Source organism: Leucoraja erinacea, chromosome 2, assembly GCF_028641065.1.
Source record: "Leucoraja erinacea ecotype New England chromosome 2, Leri_hhj_1, whole genome shotgun sequence".
Classification (NCBI taxonomy): Eukaryota; Metazoa; Chordata; class Chondrichthyes; order Rajiformes; family Rajidae; genus Leucoraja; species Leucoraja erinaceus.
The window spans coordinates 50383479-50399438 of record NC_073378.1 but is presented as its reverse complement, the minus strand read 5'-3'; the positions used below and the strand labels follow the sequence as shown (position 1 = coordinate 50399438).

General features: G+C 44.8%; 1 protein-coding gene across 1 annotated transcript in view; it reads left to right on the top strand.

The window, feature by feature from the left end:
• LOC129709921 (inactive phospholipase C-like protein 2) overlaps window positions 1-15960 on the top strand; it is a 251709-nt gene that overhangs the window by 96212 nt on the left and 139537 nt on the right. The gene's annotated exons all lie outside the window — the stretch shown is intronic.

The window sequence follows — 15960 nt, the reverse complement described above, 5'->3', positions numbered from 1 at the left end:
GTCTAATAACAGCAGGATGAAACTGTTCTTGAATCTGGTGATATGTGCTTTAAAGCTTTTATTACAAGTGCCTGGGAGAGGGGAGAAGTGGGAATTATGCGAGTGAAAATTGTTCTTGGTTATGTTGGCTGCTTTCTTGAGGCAACATGCTGTAGATGGAGTCAATGGGGCTTTACCTGGTTTGCGCGATGTACTCAATTTCTTGCCAGAAAGTGTTGCCAGACCAAACTACGATGCATCGGGATAGGATATTTTCTCTGCAGCATCTATAGAAATTTAGTTTAGTTAAGAGAGTTTAGTTTACAGATATAGCGTGGAAACAGGCCATTCGGACCACTGAGTCTACGCCGATCATGGATCACCTATCCAAGCTAGTTCTATGTTATCCCACTTTCTCATCCACTTCCTACACACCAGGAACATTTTTTACAGAAGCAATTTGACCTATATACCTGCACGTTTTTGAGATGTGGGAGGAAGCTGGAGCACCCAGAGGAAACCCATGAAACACAGGGAAAACCTGAAACCTCAACTCAAGGTTACAGAATGGAAGTAGCTGGTAAATAAGTGTTAGAAATCACTGCAATACATTTAGCATATGATAGACCCTACAAGCAAAGTGTGCGGCATTTGAAGGGAATTAATGCACATTGGTAGTGGATGGCTGCCAATCAAGAAGTTGTTTTGTCATGGAAGATGTCAAGTTCAGTCCGTTGGATCAGTGAAGGTTATCCGCTCATATTCCCGAATGGTAGAAAGGGTTGATGCATGGTGATCTTGGTCTTGCTGGATGTGGGCAGTTGAAAATACATCATGAAGACTTAAGCAAATATCCCGATTTCTGATCTTTATGATATTTGAAAAATTACTAGTGAAGCAGTTGAAGATGAACGCTGCCCTCAGGAGCTGCTGATGTGATGCCCTGTGGCCAGTATAATTGACCTATAATTTTTTGTGTTTGATATGACTCCAGTGGAGAACTCGCCATTGATTTCAACTTTACCAGAGCTCATACATAGTAAACATTTTAATGGAGTGCTATTGTTTCAGTTCAATTCTAATATTCAGATTAATGGAACATCAGATATAGATGGTAGATGTATAATTTATTTTCTCACAGTCATTAATTTATGAAGATAAATTTTAAGTTTATAGTGCTGTTATGTTGGAATTGACATGACAATTCTGTCCATTGAAAAAAGAGTTGTGCTTTTATTTAGATATATTTAATATAATTTTTATAATAAGGTACAAAGCATAATATGAAAAACACTACTGTTGAAATTAGTTTTTACTTATGTGAATATCATACTTAAAAAGTTAACAAACTTATTCATAGAAATAACTATCAAGTCCTGTAAGGCAATGGTATGGAAACAAAATTGTCTATTCTTAGAATAGTTAATTCCCTTGGTTGCTGTGAATACTGATACTTCATTTAACAGAAAATGATATTTATACCTATTTATAGATAGTATGCAGAAAATAAATAGAACAGCCCAAACAAGCTCTGCTATATGCTCATTAGATATGACAGCCATATGTTAATTATGACCCCCTAGCAGTCCAGCCTGGAATAGCCAGTCAAGCTGTGTACAGTTTTGGACCCTTGTACAACTCTATACTTGTGCCCAAAGGCCAATCAGGTCAATCTCCACAAGCTAGTAATTACTGAACATCCTCTGAGACTTTAATTCACTGGATACTTATTTGCAGCTGGTATCACAGACAGTAAGTAATTTTCAGAGAAATTGTCCAATTTAGTTAAAAAGCTAAAATCCCAGTTGCATTATTTTTTGATTGGCAGATTTGCTATTAGGCAGGTGCCCTTTATAACCAGCCCTGGCCTCTATAGAGATTCTATTGCTATATCTCTCCTCCACTTTTGTTTCTGACATGTGACATCCAGCTTATGCAAGAGTCTACGGGACGTGACCTGTACGTAGGTCATGGAACATCTGTATTTAGGTTGGTTGGATGGGTGCCAGTCACACACGCTACTTTGTCCTGGTTATTGTCATGTATTGAGTGTGACTGGTGCTACGTTGGCCCAGGAGAATACTCAACAAGTCCTATCATGCCCTGTTGTCGGGCAAAATAATTGGGGAGGTTAGGTGAGTCATACTGCTTGTTTATCCAGCCTCTGACCCACTTCTTGCAGCCACATACTGATTATACCCAGTCTGTCTACGTTTCTGAGTCACTGATATTGTTATCCCCAAAAAGGAGCTCTTTAAAACAAATTTTGCAGTGGTTCTTTTTGTATGCAGAGTTTTTCCAGGATCTTTGCACATAATCTGTGGTGACAGTCAGTGAAGTATTGAGGGACTGCTACTGGCAGATATATCATTTTATAAATGACCCATTAAACCAAGGGTCCATCTGCCTGTTCATGTAAATGTACACAACTGAAACAAGTTAAATGTGCCTTAGTTATTACTATTTATTGGAACCTTTTGTGCACACATTTGGCTGCCAGAAATACCTCCAAATACTTTGAAGCTATTTATAGGTATCTAGATCAAGTGCGGACCCGTTGGGCCCCGTCCCCCAACAAAATATTCCACCACTGACCCATAGCCCCCAACTGCGCAGGCACAGCTGAGGGGATCTCGTTGTGACGCTAGAGATCACCATTGTGATGCAAGTCACGGCAACCCCTCCCCCCCCCAACTGCACGCCATCCCTCCTCCAACCCCTATCCTCCTCCATTCTCCCTCATCCCCAGCACTCACTCCCCCTCCTCTTCACCCTCCTTCTTTCCCCATCTCCTCCTCCCCTCCCCACTCCCTACCTCCTTCTCCTTTCCCCTACCCTCAGTCAATCCCTCCCTCCCTCCATAACCCCTCTTCCCTCTCTACCCCCTCCTCTCCCTCTATCTCCCTGCTCCTCCACTCCTCACCTTCCTCTATGCCACTCCCCTACTCTCCCTCCTCACCTCCCCCACTTCCCTCCTCTCCCTCTATCCCCCACTCCCTACCCCCCCCACCCCCTCTCCCTTTACCCCCCCCCCTCCCCTCCCCCCACTCTCCATCCGCACCTTTTTCTGGCACCCCCCCTCCTCCGAAACTTTGATTCTGCTGTGTGGGGATGTTTTATGTTGAACTCTATCGTGTGGTGTGTTCTTTATTTTTATTGTATGGCTGCATGGTGATCACATTTCACTGTGCCAACTGGCACATGTAACAAATAAATGTATCTTGTATCTTGTAACTCCGGTGTCGGAACGGAGGAACAAACTCGCATCTTGCAGTTTCCGAATCGGCCGCTTCCTACCGGAGACCGCGGCTCCCGAGGTCCACAGGCCGAGCTGGGCGGAGATTCAACACTGGCGACCCTCGGTAAAGGATCCTAGGACTCTGTGATGTTAAAGTCAGCGCCGCCCGTGGCTAGAAGCTCCACAAACCACAGCTCCACGGTGTTAATCAGCAGGCCCAACACTCCGGAGCTTCAACAGGTGATCCCCGGTAAGGCATCGTCCCGCTCCGCGATGGAATTCAGTGCTGCACCCGCTGCTGAAGCTCTGGCCGGTCTCCGGTCTCCAGTTGGTAGGCTGCAGGGGGGGGGGGGGGGGGGGGGGGGGAAGGTGCGACTCGGAGTAAAGACGCATCTACGACCAGGTAGTGACTGGGAGACGGTTTCCCCCTTTCCCCTCCCTCCCCATCCCCCACATAAAAAAGACTAAGAAACCTTTAAAACAAACTTTTAGACAGACTATAAATAACAAAAAGGGTGAAAGGACGGACAGCTGCTGGCGGGGCTGCCACACTCGATGGAGCCCAGTAGAAAATGCCATTGTGCTCCTCAAAATTGATGTCAGCGCTTGGATATCTCCAGAGGCACCTGGTATATTATCCAGATGGGCTTTCATACCACGTTGTCTGCTGCTCCATCACGACGTGGGTGGCAGGAAAGGTTGCTCCTTGCCCTTGGAACGCCAAGAGCAGCAGGAGGAAACATGTGGAATTCAAAGAGGACATGAAAGATATGAAAGAAGTGGAAGAAAATCTTGTTCAACAGATATTTGGATTTGATGACCATGAGGGGAAGTGGCAAGAAGGTGGCCTCACTCGGTGGGTAGATTAAGACTAGTTTTTATCAGGGATCTAGGAGTTGCTAATGTGTCCAGCACTTGCTAATGTGTCTAACAGTTATTGCAGATTTCCGATTGGCTTTGGAGAAGCGGTAAGGATTGGCCACAGATTTTCCCTTTGCGCCTCACGGCAAGGCTTCCTGTCCTGTTAAGATGCTTACGTGCTGAATTGAGTAGTTGCGCATGACACCATTCATCTTGCATTGATCTATGATTTGAGATCAAAGCAGCAAGAATAAGCATTCCAACAACTCCAGGTTGGCAAAGCCAATTTATACAAAATATGCACATGTAAACAGCCCCTTCAGCCCCCCATCGATCATCAGTTCACAGTAGTTCTATGTTATCCCAGTTTTTTATCCACTCCCTACACACTGGGTGAAATTTACAGCCAATAAACCCGCAAAACAACATGTCTTTGAGATGTTGGAGGAAACCAGATTACCCGGAGGAAATCATCGCGGTCACAGCATGAATGTGCAAACTCCACACAGCAACCGTGGTCAGGATCGAACCCGGGTCTCTGGCGCTGTGAGGCAGCAGCTCTACCCACTGCGCCATGTGCCGCCTTGAAATCCTCCAATTTTGTCAACTGAGAAAAGTTCAGCATTGTCCCCCAAGGCTGGATAAGATCAGAGAGGAGCTTCTTCTGACAATCATTTGCCATGCAGTTCCTTCACTTGGTAAAAATAAATTGATTGCTATTATGAAGGTCAAACTGGGCATCTGATGGAAAGAAAGAAAAGGTGTATGCTGAACTTTCTTACATTTATAATTTTTTCTTGGCCTCTCAAATCTGGTCTGTGCCAATGCCTTGCAGCAAAATAAGAGTAAGATTATATTCAGCTGCTTCATTTTACTTGCATGACTGTAATGATCTGTCAGAAAAATCATTAAAATAATGTGGTTTCATTATGGATCCTTACATATTACAAACAAAATGAGTTATTGAGGAATCTTTCAAGAATATGAAATGATTGATGTCAATTCATCAGAATTCCATGACATGAACTTAATTGTCAGTCAGAATTTTAATGCAAAATGTCTTCTGTAATTGCTTGAATTAGGTCAGTTCGCAGCATAATGTTAAAATGCTTGGTCATAACTATTGTACCAAATCTGAAAGGTCTGCAATTATTGAAGTTATCCAATAGGACATATGGTGCTGAAAAACGTGGTGTAACTTTCATGGGTCCATTTTTCCATTTTTATTACTGAAAAAAACATCAGGGAAATATAGTGCAACCTATTCAGACATGATTTTCGTCAAATCCTTGGTAACACTCGTCTCTCTTTGCAGGAAAAATATATATTGTAGAGAACCGGCAGAATTCTGAACATTTCTACATCATGTCTAGAACAAGGGGTCACAGTTTAAGGATAAAGAGGAAATCTTTTAGTACTGAGATGAGAAAAACATTTTTTACACAGAGAGTGGTAAATCTCTGGAATTCTCTGCCACAGAATGTAGTTGAGGTCCGTTCATTGGCTATATTTAAGAGGGAGTTAGATGTGGCCCTTGTGGCTAAAGGGATCAGGGGGTATGGAGAGAAGGCAGGGATGGGATACTGAGTTGGATGATCAGCCATGATCATATTGAATGGCGGTGCAGGCTCAAAGGACCAAATGGCCTACTCCTGCACCTATTTTCTATGTTTCTATGTTTCTATGAGAGGTTTGAGGCACAGACTGTCTTACCATTACAGTTGACCAACTCACAGGATTTGAGGCATTCATCCTACTTTTTGCATGAGGTGGAGAGGATCTCCTGATGTTCAACAATACCAAAGGACAGGAAAATTAGCAGCTTACAAACTAATCAATACATTAGAATAACTGCTGGTTTTATGTATACAGAGACAACAATAACTTGGGTTTCATCTATCAATGTATCTCTGAGTGATTGCCCACGTAGCCTTGTCGATTTAACAGCAATGTGTCAGGACCAAGATGGGTAAAAGTTACCATCCAATTATTAGTAGTGTGAAGAAATTGACTTTTATTGTTATGAAGATCATTGAGCCCCTAACCTTGTGATATCTATCGGCTGGCCTTTATGTAATGGCAGCCTCTAAGCTGGATGAGTGATAAGGAATGTAGATGGGGAGTGGGAGTATTGACTGCCAGTGTTTGTGAATTCTTGTCTCAGGGTATTTCATATTGTAACTGAAGCAGCAACATGCAGTTTCAAGTGTGCTGTTAAACCCCTTTCTCACGGGGCGACTTGACGCAAGAGTTAACCAGAGTTGAACATCGTGGGAACCTCTTGCGATAACCGTACGGCATTCGTGGACCACCGTGGCGCTAACGGCAGGTACTCGTGTAACTTGGTGACTCGGGAGAAAATTGAAACAAGCTTGAATTTCTCCAAGAGTGACTTGTACACTTGTGGTTGAACATTGCAACATTATATGCACGTAGTGGCCAATGCGATATCCGTACTGACTCTTGCGTGTACCGTGGGAACTCCTGCGAACGGTGAACCCGGAAGCTGGACAGAGGGGACAGAAGGTGAGTAAAAATTGTCTTCTGTGGGATTGAATTTAAAAAATAAAGATTTGCATCCGCATATGGACATCAACTTATTCATGTTATGTTAATGAGATTCAAGAAAATAACTATAATCTTTAAAAGGGACTTTACTGAAAGGTCCCGCATTTTTATGGTCCGTGAGAAATTTTTCACATGTACTTCTTTGAGAGACAGATGCTGCTTGGCCCGCTGAGTTACTCCAGCATTTTGTGTTTAACTTGCTGATTCAGACAGTTTTTGATTATCAAGGATTCTGCGCTGACTCTTTACTCTGAAACACACGTTGGCAATTTAAAATTGGGCGCAACTTACATCGTCTTACTACCGTGGGAACTCTTTAACTCAGCGGGCAGGCAGTAGTTAATTGTTGCTCCCTTCAGTTTCCCAGGGGGTCGGGACTGGACTGGAGTTGGGATGGAAAGGTGGGGGAGTCGAGGGAGAGGAGGGGGAGACAGATGGGGGTGTCTTCATTTACTGGCGGCGGGTGTCTGTCACTGAAACAGGCAGGTGAGATTTCACATCCACCTTGTGTGTGCCTCTCTCTCTCTCCCTCCCTCCCTCTTACACAGGCTGAGAGACTGCCTCTGTGAGTGTACGTCTCTTTCTCCCCCTCTCCCACACACAGTAAGACCGAGGTACTGTGCTCAGTCCATCTGTGTCTCCCACATACACAGTAAAACTCTGCTTTGTGTGTGTATATACGTCTCCCCTCATTTCTCTCTCTCTTCCCCATCATTTGTGCCATGTGATGATTTAATTACACTTGACAGTTTACAATGTCTTTCACGATTTAACGGGAAAGCACGGGAGACGGACAAGTCACTCGCACAAATAACAGAAATGCCGAGTACCGTGGGAACTCTTTGTCTACCCCCCGTTATATCGTGTGATATCGTGCTAGACCACGACCACTTCACTCTGGTTACATCTTGCGTCAAGTCGCTCCGTGAGTTGAGTGAAGTTGTGGAATGTCTTTCAGCACTACTCCATGGCAGTCTGGGGCCATGTTTCATTATTCTAACGTAAAATGGTCTTTGGACTTATCCATCTCCTTCACAAAGTCAAAGCCTGAAAAACATTTGTGGGAGGGGCAGGCTATCACCCTTTCTCTAAATCACCCATTTTAGCATAAAAATCCCCAGGAGATAGGACATGCAGCAGTGGTGTGATTTGTGAGTGTATGATTATATAATCATGACCCCTTTAGAAGCTAGACTGTTGCTTTATCATTAGGACCTACCTGACATGAATGGTGATGTTTGCCAGAATAAAAAAGGGGATCAGGTCTTAAAAATACAGGAATTAGCCAATGCTTATGTGTTCCCCAGTAGGGAAATAATGCAGTGCCAGATTACTGCTCATCAGACCATTAACTGCAATGGAACCAAAATTAATTTCAACAAAATATTGTAGTTGAATTAGTGCATACAATAGAGGATAAACTTCTACCTTGCCACCATTCCATTCTCATTCATCATGTCTGAACCAATTGTGTGCAATTATATTCTGCCTGAAGCAAAATTGCTAACTCCAATTCTGCTTCATCTCAATGATGAAAAAAGACACAAAGTGCTGGAGTAACTCAGCGGGTCAGGCAGCTTCTGTGGAGAACATGGATAGATGACGAATCAGGTCGGGATCCTTCTTCAGTCTGAACATCTGTGGTTGGAAAGTTACTAGAGAGTATTATGAGGGATAGGATATACATGCATTTCTACACTATCTGCAAATCTGTCATCTGCAAATTCAGTAATCATGCCTTGTATGTTCTCATCCAATTAATTGGTATAGATGACAAACAGCAATGGCTCCAGCACCGAACCCTGAGGCACACCACTGGTCAAGGCCTTTAGTCTGAGAAGCACTCTTCCATCATCACCCTCTGCTTCCTTCCATTAAGCCAATGTTCTATCCAGTCAGCTAGCTCTCTTTGGATCCCATGCTATCTAACCTTCCAGAGCAGCCTACCATGTGGTATATTGTCAAATGTCTTACTAAAATCCATATATACAGCGTCTACAGTTCTGCTCCCATCAACATCTTTGGTCACATCTTCAAAAAACTCAATCAGATTCATGAGACACAATCTCCCATGTACAATGCCATGCTCACTATCCCTAATCAGCTCTTGTCCATCTAAATGCATGTATATCTTATATCTCAGGAAAGTCTCTGGTAACTTTCAGACCACAGATGTTAGATTCACTGGCCTGTAGTTCCCAGCCTTTCCCTGCAGCCCTTCTTAAATTGAGGCACAACATTTGCCAACCTCCATTTTTTCAGCACCTCGGCCATATTTAATGATGACTCTTAAATTTCAGCCTGTGCACCTCTAATTTCCTCCCCAGCTTCCCACAGTGTACTTGGATATATCTGATCAGAAGATTTGTCTACCTTCATATGCACCCGGACATTCAGCTCCTCCTCGACCGAAATACTAACTACCCACAACACATTTCCATTGCCTTCCTCAAGTTCTCTGGTCTTCATGTATTTCTCCACACAGAAACCAGGGGAAATGCTCATTGAGTACCTTGCCCATCACCTGAGACTACATACAGAGTTGACCTCTTTGATTGCTGAAGGACCCCATTCTCTATCTGGTTATCCTTCTTCCCTTAATGTTCTTTGTAAATCTTTTGGATTTATCCTTAATATTATTTGCCAGAGCTACAGTTTCTCCTGTATCATTTTTGCAATTCTTTTTTAGCGTCCTCTACAGAATTTAAAACTCCTCGAGAGTCACGTGTTTTATCGTCATATGTCCCAGATAGAACAATGAAATTCTTACTTGCTGCAGCACAACTGAATATGTAAACATAGTACACTGTAAACAATATGATAAACGAGATACACATACTCACAAGCACACACACACACACACACACACACACACACACACACACACACACACACACACACACACACACACACACACACACACACACACACACACACACACACAAAACAACAACAACAACAATCAGTTTTATTCGTCACATTGCACATAAAGTGCAAGTGAAATGAATTTGTCAGCAGCGGTACAATAATAAAGAACACACAATACACAATCAAAATGTAACACAAACATCCACCACAGCATTCATCACTGTGATGGAAGGCACAAAATTTGGCCAGTCCTCCTCCATTTCCCCCCGTGGTCGGGACCAGAGTCCAGAGTCAGTCCAGGATCGGCTCTTCCTCACCGGAGACCGCGGCTTTAGGTTGGTGTAGGCCGGCGGTCGAAGATTTAAAGTCCCTGCCGCAGCCAGAAGCACCGCAGACCGCAGGGCCGGCGGTTGAAGCTCCCCTCCAGGGGTGATGGTAAGTCAACGCTGGGTCCGGGGTAGAAGTTGGCCGCGGGCCGGCGGTGGAAGCTCTTTCTTCTCCCGGGTCTCCAACATGAGATCCCGGGCTGCAGACGCCGCGCCAGCTGAAACTCTGCAGATCACGGCTTCAGGCTGCCTGCTGCCGCGGGCCAGCGAAACGGAGCGCTCCCCTCCGGCGAGCCCCTGCGAGGGCTCACCCACTCCACACCGAGAGTCCACGCTGCGCCCGCCGCTGAAGCCCCGGGCGCGTCTCCAGGAAAGGCTGCCCGATCCTCATTGTTAGGCCACGGGGAGGCGACCTGAAGCGGTTTCCCCCTCACCCCCCCACACAAAACACACAAAGAAACACAAAAAACATACTTTAAAACATACTAAAAAAAAAAAAAACGGACACGCTGCTGACAGTGCGCCGGCTTGCAGCGCCCCCACCGAATGACTCCTTCTAGAAGAATCACACATACACACTCAAAAAACAAACAATAGTACAATAATAATAATAATAATAATTGTAGTTCAGAGCTTATTTGAGGTTGTAGTGTTTAATAGCCTGATGGCTGTAGGGAAGAAGCTGTTCCAGAACCTGGACGTTACAGTTGTCAGGCTCCTGTACCTTCTTCCGGATGGCAGGGGTGAAATGAGTGTGTGGCCAGGATGGTGTGGGTCTCTGATGATGCTGGCTGCCTTTTTGAGGCAGTGACCCCGATAAATCCCTTCGATGGTGGGGAGGTCAGAGCCGGTGATGGACTGGGCAGTGTTCACAACTTTCTGCAGTCTTTTCCACTCCTGGACGTTCAAGTTGCCGAACTAGGCCATGATGCAACCAGTCAAAATGCTCTCTACTGTGCACCTGTAGAAGATCAAGGGAATCCTCTTTGACATACTGAATCTCCTTCATCTTCTCAGGAAGTAGAGGCGTTGATGTGCTTTATTTATAATTGCATCAGTGTGCTGGGTCCAGGAAAGATCTTCATAAATATGCACACCCAGGAATTTGAAGTTTTTAACTCTCCACCATCGTCCCATTGATATAAACAGGATCTCCTCTTTCCTCTTCCAAAGTCCACAATCAGTTCATTGGTTTTACTGATATTGAGTACCAGACTGTTGTGTTGGCACCATTTGATCAATCGGTCGATCTCACTTCTATTCTCTGACTCATCACCATCTGTAATTTGTCCAACTACGGTGATGTCATCGGCGAACTTGAAGATGGAGTTTCCACAATGTACCAAGAAGTATTTCTGCCAATTCGAACAGACTGTGGTCTGTTGATGAGGAAGTCGAGGATCCAAGTAGAGGGATGCGCAGAGACCCAGTTCTGTGAGCTTGGTAAACAGCTTATCGGTGAGACCAAGCGGAGGTTGGGCGATCGTTTCGCCGAACACCTCCGCTCGGTCCGCAATAACCAAGCTGACCTCCCGGTGGCTCAGCACTTCAACTCCCCCTCCCACTCCGCCTCCGACCTCTCTGTCCTGGGTCTCCTCCATGGCCACAGCGAGCAGCACCGGAAATTGGAGGAACAGCACCTCATATTCCGTTTGGGGAGTCTGCACCCCGGGGGCATGAACATCGAATTCTCCCAATTTTGTTAGTCCTTGCTGTCTCCTCCCCCTCCTCAGCCCCCCTGCTGTCTCCTCCCATCCCCCAGCCTTCTGGCTACTCCTCCTTTTCCCTTTCTTGTCCCCACCCACCCCCGCCCCCGATCAGTCTGAAGAAGGGTTTCGGCCCGAAACGTTGCCTATTTCCTTCGCTCCATAGATGCTGCTGCACCCGCTGAGTTTCTCCAGCTTTTTTTGTGTAACCTTCGATTCTCCAGCATCTGCAGTTCCCTCTTAAACAGCTTTATTTTTGTATTCAGTTATTAAAAATAATATTTACAATACAATAAAACAAAACAAAACAGAACCCACCACCATATTACAAGACAAACAAATATACTAAATAAGCTCCAATACAACTATGTTACAATCCTTGTCAAGGATGCATTCAACCCCCCGCGGTGCATGGACATAACCCCTGAAAAGGGGCAGGCAGCCGGCTTCTGTCTGGCACCGTGACTCGCGGATGGCCAGCTTGACCAGACCCAGGAACATCTCAACCAGGACGTCCTCGGCCCTACCCTCTCCCCGACGCACAAAGTGTCCGAAGATGAGGATGGTGGGTGAGACGGTAACCAGCTTGGAGGGGATTATGGTATTGAACACCGAGCTGTAGTCTATAAACAACAGCCTGACATAAGTGTTTTTATTGTCCCAGTGGTCCAGTGCGGAGTGGCGAGCCAGTGAGATCGCATCCTCCGTGGACCTGTTGTGACGGTAGGCAAGCTGTAGTGGGTCGAGGTTCTTGCTGAGGTAGGAGTTGATATCCACCATAACCAACCTCTCAAAGCACGTCATCACCACGGATGTTAGTGCCACTGGTCAATAGTCATTGCGGCACATCACCTTACTCTTCTTGGGCACCAGTATTATTGATGACCTCTTAAAGCAGGTGAAAACCTCACCCCTTAGCAGCGCGAGGTTGAAAATATCCGCAAAAACCCCAGCCAGTTGGTCTGCACAGGTTTTCAGAACTTGACCGGGTATACCATCAGGTCCAGGCACTTTCCAAGGGTTCACCCCCTGAAGGATCTTCTGACATCAGCCTCTGTGACTGTGACTGGAATACCATCAGGGCGTATGGGGGCTTGGGAAGGTACATCAGTGTTCTCCCAATGAAAGCGTGCGTAGAACGCATTGAGCTCTTCATGGAGTGATGCCTCCTTGTCGCTTGAGCTGCCTCCTGGTTTCGCCTTGTTGAAGGCGATGGCATTCAAACCCTGCCACAGTTGCCGAACATCCGCACCATCCTCCTGCTTTGAACGGAAGTCCCTATTGGCCTTTTTGATGGCCTTGTCAAGATCGTATCTGGGCCTTATAGACCTCTGCGTCACCAGACCTGAATGCCCAGGATCTAGTCTTCAGAAGAATGCGGATCTCCTGGTTCATCCAAGGCTTCTGGTTAGGAAACACTCGGAAGGTTTTATAGGAACATTCCTTCCGCGGATACACTTGATCCCGGCTGCCCATACCTGCCCTATGCCTCCTACGTATTCTTGACCAGAGTCTGGTTGATGGTCGGCAAGGACCTAGGGCCTATTTCTGTACTGCTTTTATCTATGATTCTGTGACATTAAATGATGTCAGCCACTAGCGCAAGGACTCCAGAACCTTTAGAGCTTGTGGGAGCTGCATGAATAAGTCATGTATATGAGCTGCCAGATTGATGTTGGTGTGTTGACTACATCAGAATAGCTGATACGGTTACTCATGCTTTGTGATCCTTGCACCTGTTATCAGGGGCTGTCCAATTTGGCCCCTTGAGAACGGAACAAGATGTCAATAGACAAATTTCCAGGCCAATTCTAGCAGCTTGCAGTGTGACTATGGATAAATCTGTCCCGCTATTTTCAAGCTCACACACTGGCTAATGCAGAACCAACCTGGGAGAACTTTGCATGTGATTCATCTCACAAACAATTAGCTTCAGTTCCATTTTGTAACTGGATAATCCGTTATAAGTGTTTTATGGAACATATTAAACTTCATAATTATGGAATGCATCTGAATGTAGTTGAGTTCCTTGTCTTTTATTGTTATTAACATATGAGAAAGATCAAGTTTAGTGTGAAGTTGTAGAAAATCGATCTGTTTCTTGGAAGATGAAAACGGGAGAGCTGTTCAGGAGTAAAATGTAATAAATATAAAATACTTTGAGAAACAGAAAATGAATGTGGTATTAACTTTAGTGAGCACTAATTAGGTATTTGAGGAATCTCTAGGAGGTTGCTTAATTTGACCAGGGATTTTCCTTGGTGCAGTAATTAAATCTTGCAGCTTTAAAGTGGCACGGCCCAACTTCAGCAGCAGAATAGTAATTTGTTTTACATGGCATGATTTTAAAAATAGATATGGTTACTTTTTGTGAACAACATATGGAGGCTCACCAGATATGAATGGGTATTAAAGGTATTTTTTGCTCGACTTCCGGGTGAAATTTTAAGATCATACAGTGAAATCTATGAGGGTCTGCACTGAAAGCTAAGCCTCTGTGTATTTACCTTCACTGTAATCTGTGAGTATTATTTTATCTGTACTTCAAAAATATGCAGCAAATGAAGCAGCCTTAGCCTGTAAGTAGCAGTCACGGTGGCACAGTGGTAGAGTTACTGCCTTACAGCGAATGCAGCACCGGAGACTCGGGTTCGATCCCGACTACAGGTGCTGTCTGTACGGAGTTTGTACGTTCTCCCCGTGACCTGCGTGGGTTTTTTCCGAGATCTTCAGTTTCCTCCCACACTCCAAAGACATACAGGTTTGTAAGTTAATTGGCTTGGTAAATGTAAAAATTGTCCCTAGTGGGTGTTGGATAGTGTTAATGTGCGGGGATCGCTGGTCAGCGCGGACCCGGTGGGCCGAAGGGCCTGTTTCCGCGCTGTCTCTTTAAACTAAACTAAACTAAACTAAACTAAACTAAACTAAACTAAACTAAACTAAGAACAAGACATAATTCAGGCATTAGCTTTTAAGTAGTAAGTAATATTGGTGCCACCAAATTCTAGGCAGTAACATATCTCTAACTAAAGTTAATCTAATTGCCTACCCTTGACTTTCAGTTGTATTACAATTGTTGCAAACCCTACATCAGGCAGCATCTCAAATATTTTAAAACAAGTCAGCCACACAAATACCATGTACTACCTAAAAAATGCACTGCGATTATTCAACAGGCTACTGTGGCAGTGCATTTAGAACTCACAAACTCGACCATCACGAAGGTGAAGGGTAGCAGTAGAAACCCTGTAGAAACAAAGAACTGCAGATGCTGGATTATACAAAAAAACACAAAGTGCTGGGGTAATAGCGGATCTGTGGAGAACATGGATCGGGTCGGGACTCTCCTTCAGACAGTTTGCAGGGGCGGGGGCAGAGAAAACTGGAAGAGAGAGTGAATTACCTGCAGGTTTCTACCAGGTCATACACTCTCTGACATTGAAATGTAACTGGCCCTTCGTTGCCACTGGATTTCCTTGCTTAACAGTACCTCAGTAAACCTTCACCTGAAGAGCAGAAAGTCGTCAGCTGTTTTAGACAGTGGTGAACCATGATCTTTTCAGGGATACATGGGGATGGGTAATAATGCCCAGTATTCAAAAATAAAGACCTTTTTTAATTATGTCTTAACAAAATGAAAATACAAATTGTTGTTACAGTTACAATTATGCAGAAGGCAGAATGATATATTTCCAAGTATATGGTTTGGAGGGCAACTTCAACGAGGTGGTATTCTCATGTTTTTACTATCATTTTAGCCAGTAGAGGTTTGGGTTTGGAAGGTTCTGCCTAAGGACTTCTGTAAATGTCTGCAATACATCCTGTAGATGGTACAAACTGCTGCTACTGTGTCTCTGTTAGTGGACTGTGAGTGATTGGACATGGGCTGCCTATCCAGCTGGCCGCTATGTCCTTATCGTGTCGTGCTTCTTCAGTGTTGTGAATCTACAACCATTCATCACATTCCTGACTTGAATCAGGTGGTGGATAGACTTTGGGGAGTTAAGAAATTAGTTACTTGCTGCAGAATTTAGGGCAGCACGATGACGCTGCCTGACAGTGCTTGCAGCGCCAGAGACGAGGGTTCGATCCCGAATACGGGTTTTTCAAGTTTGGTTTCTGATCAGTAGTAACCCGCAGGTTATTGATGGTGGGGGATGCAGGATGGTAGTGCTAAATCTTCCTTTATGCTGGGTATGATTCCAACGAGCAGATAGCTTTTCCCTGATTCCCATTGAGTTGGGTTTAGCCAGAGATCCTTGATGTCATACGCAACCAAATGCTACTTTGATGACTGGGGCGGCTACTCTCACTTCACCTCTGGAGTCCAGCTCTTTTGTCTATGTTTGGAGGCCAGGAACCGGGTGACTTTGTAGAATGAAAACTGCGCTTCTGTGAGCAGGTTGTTGCTAAG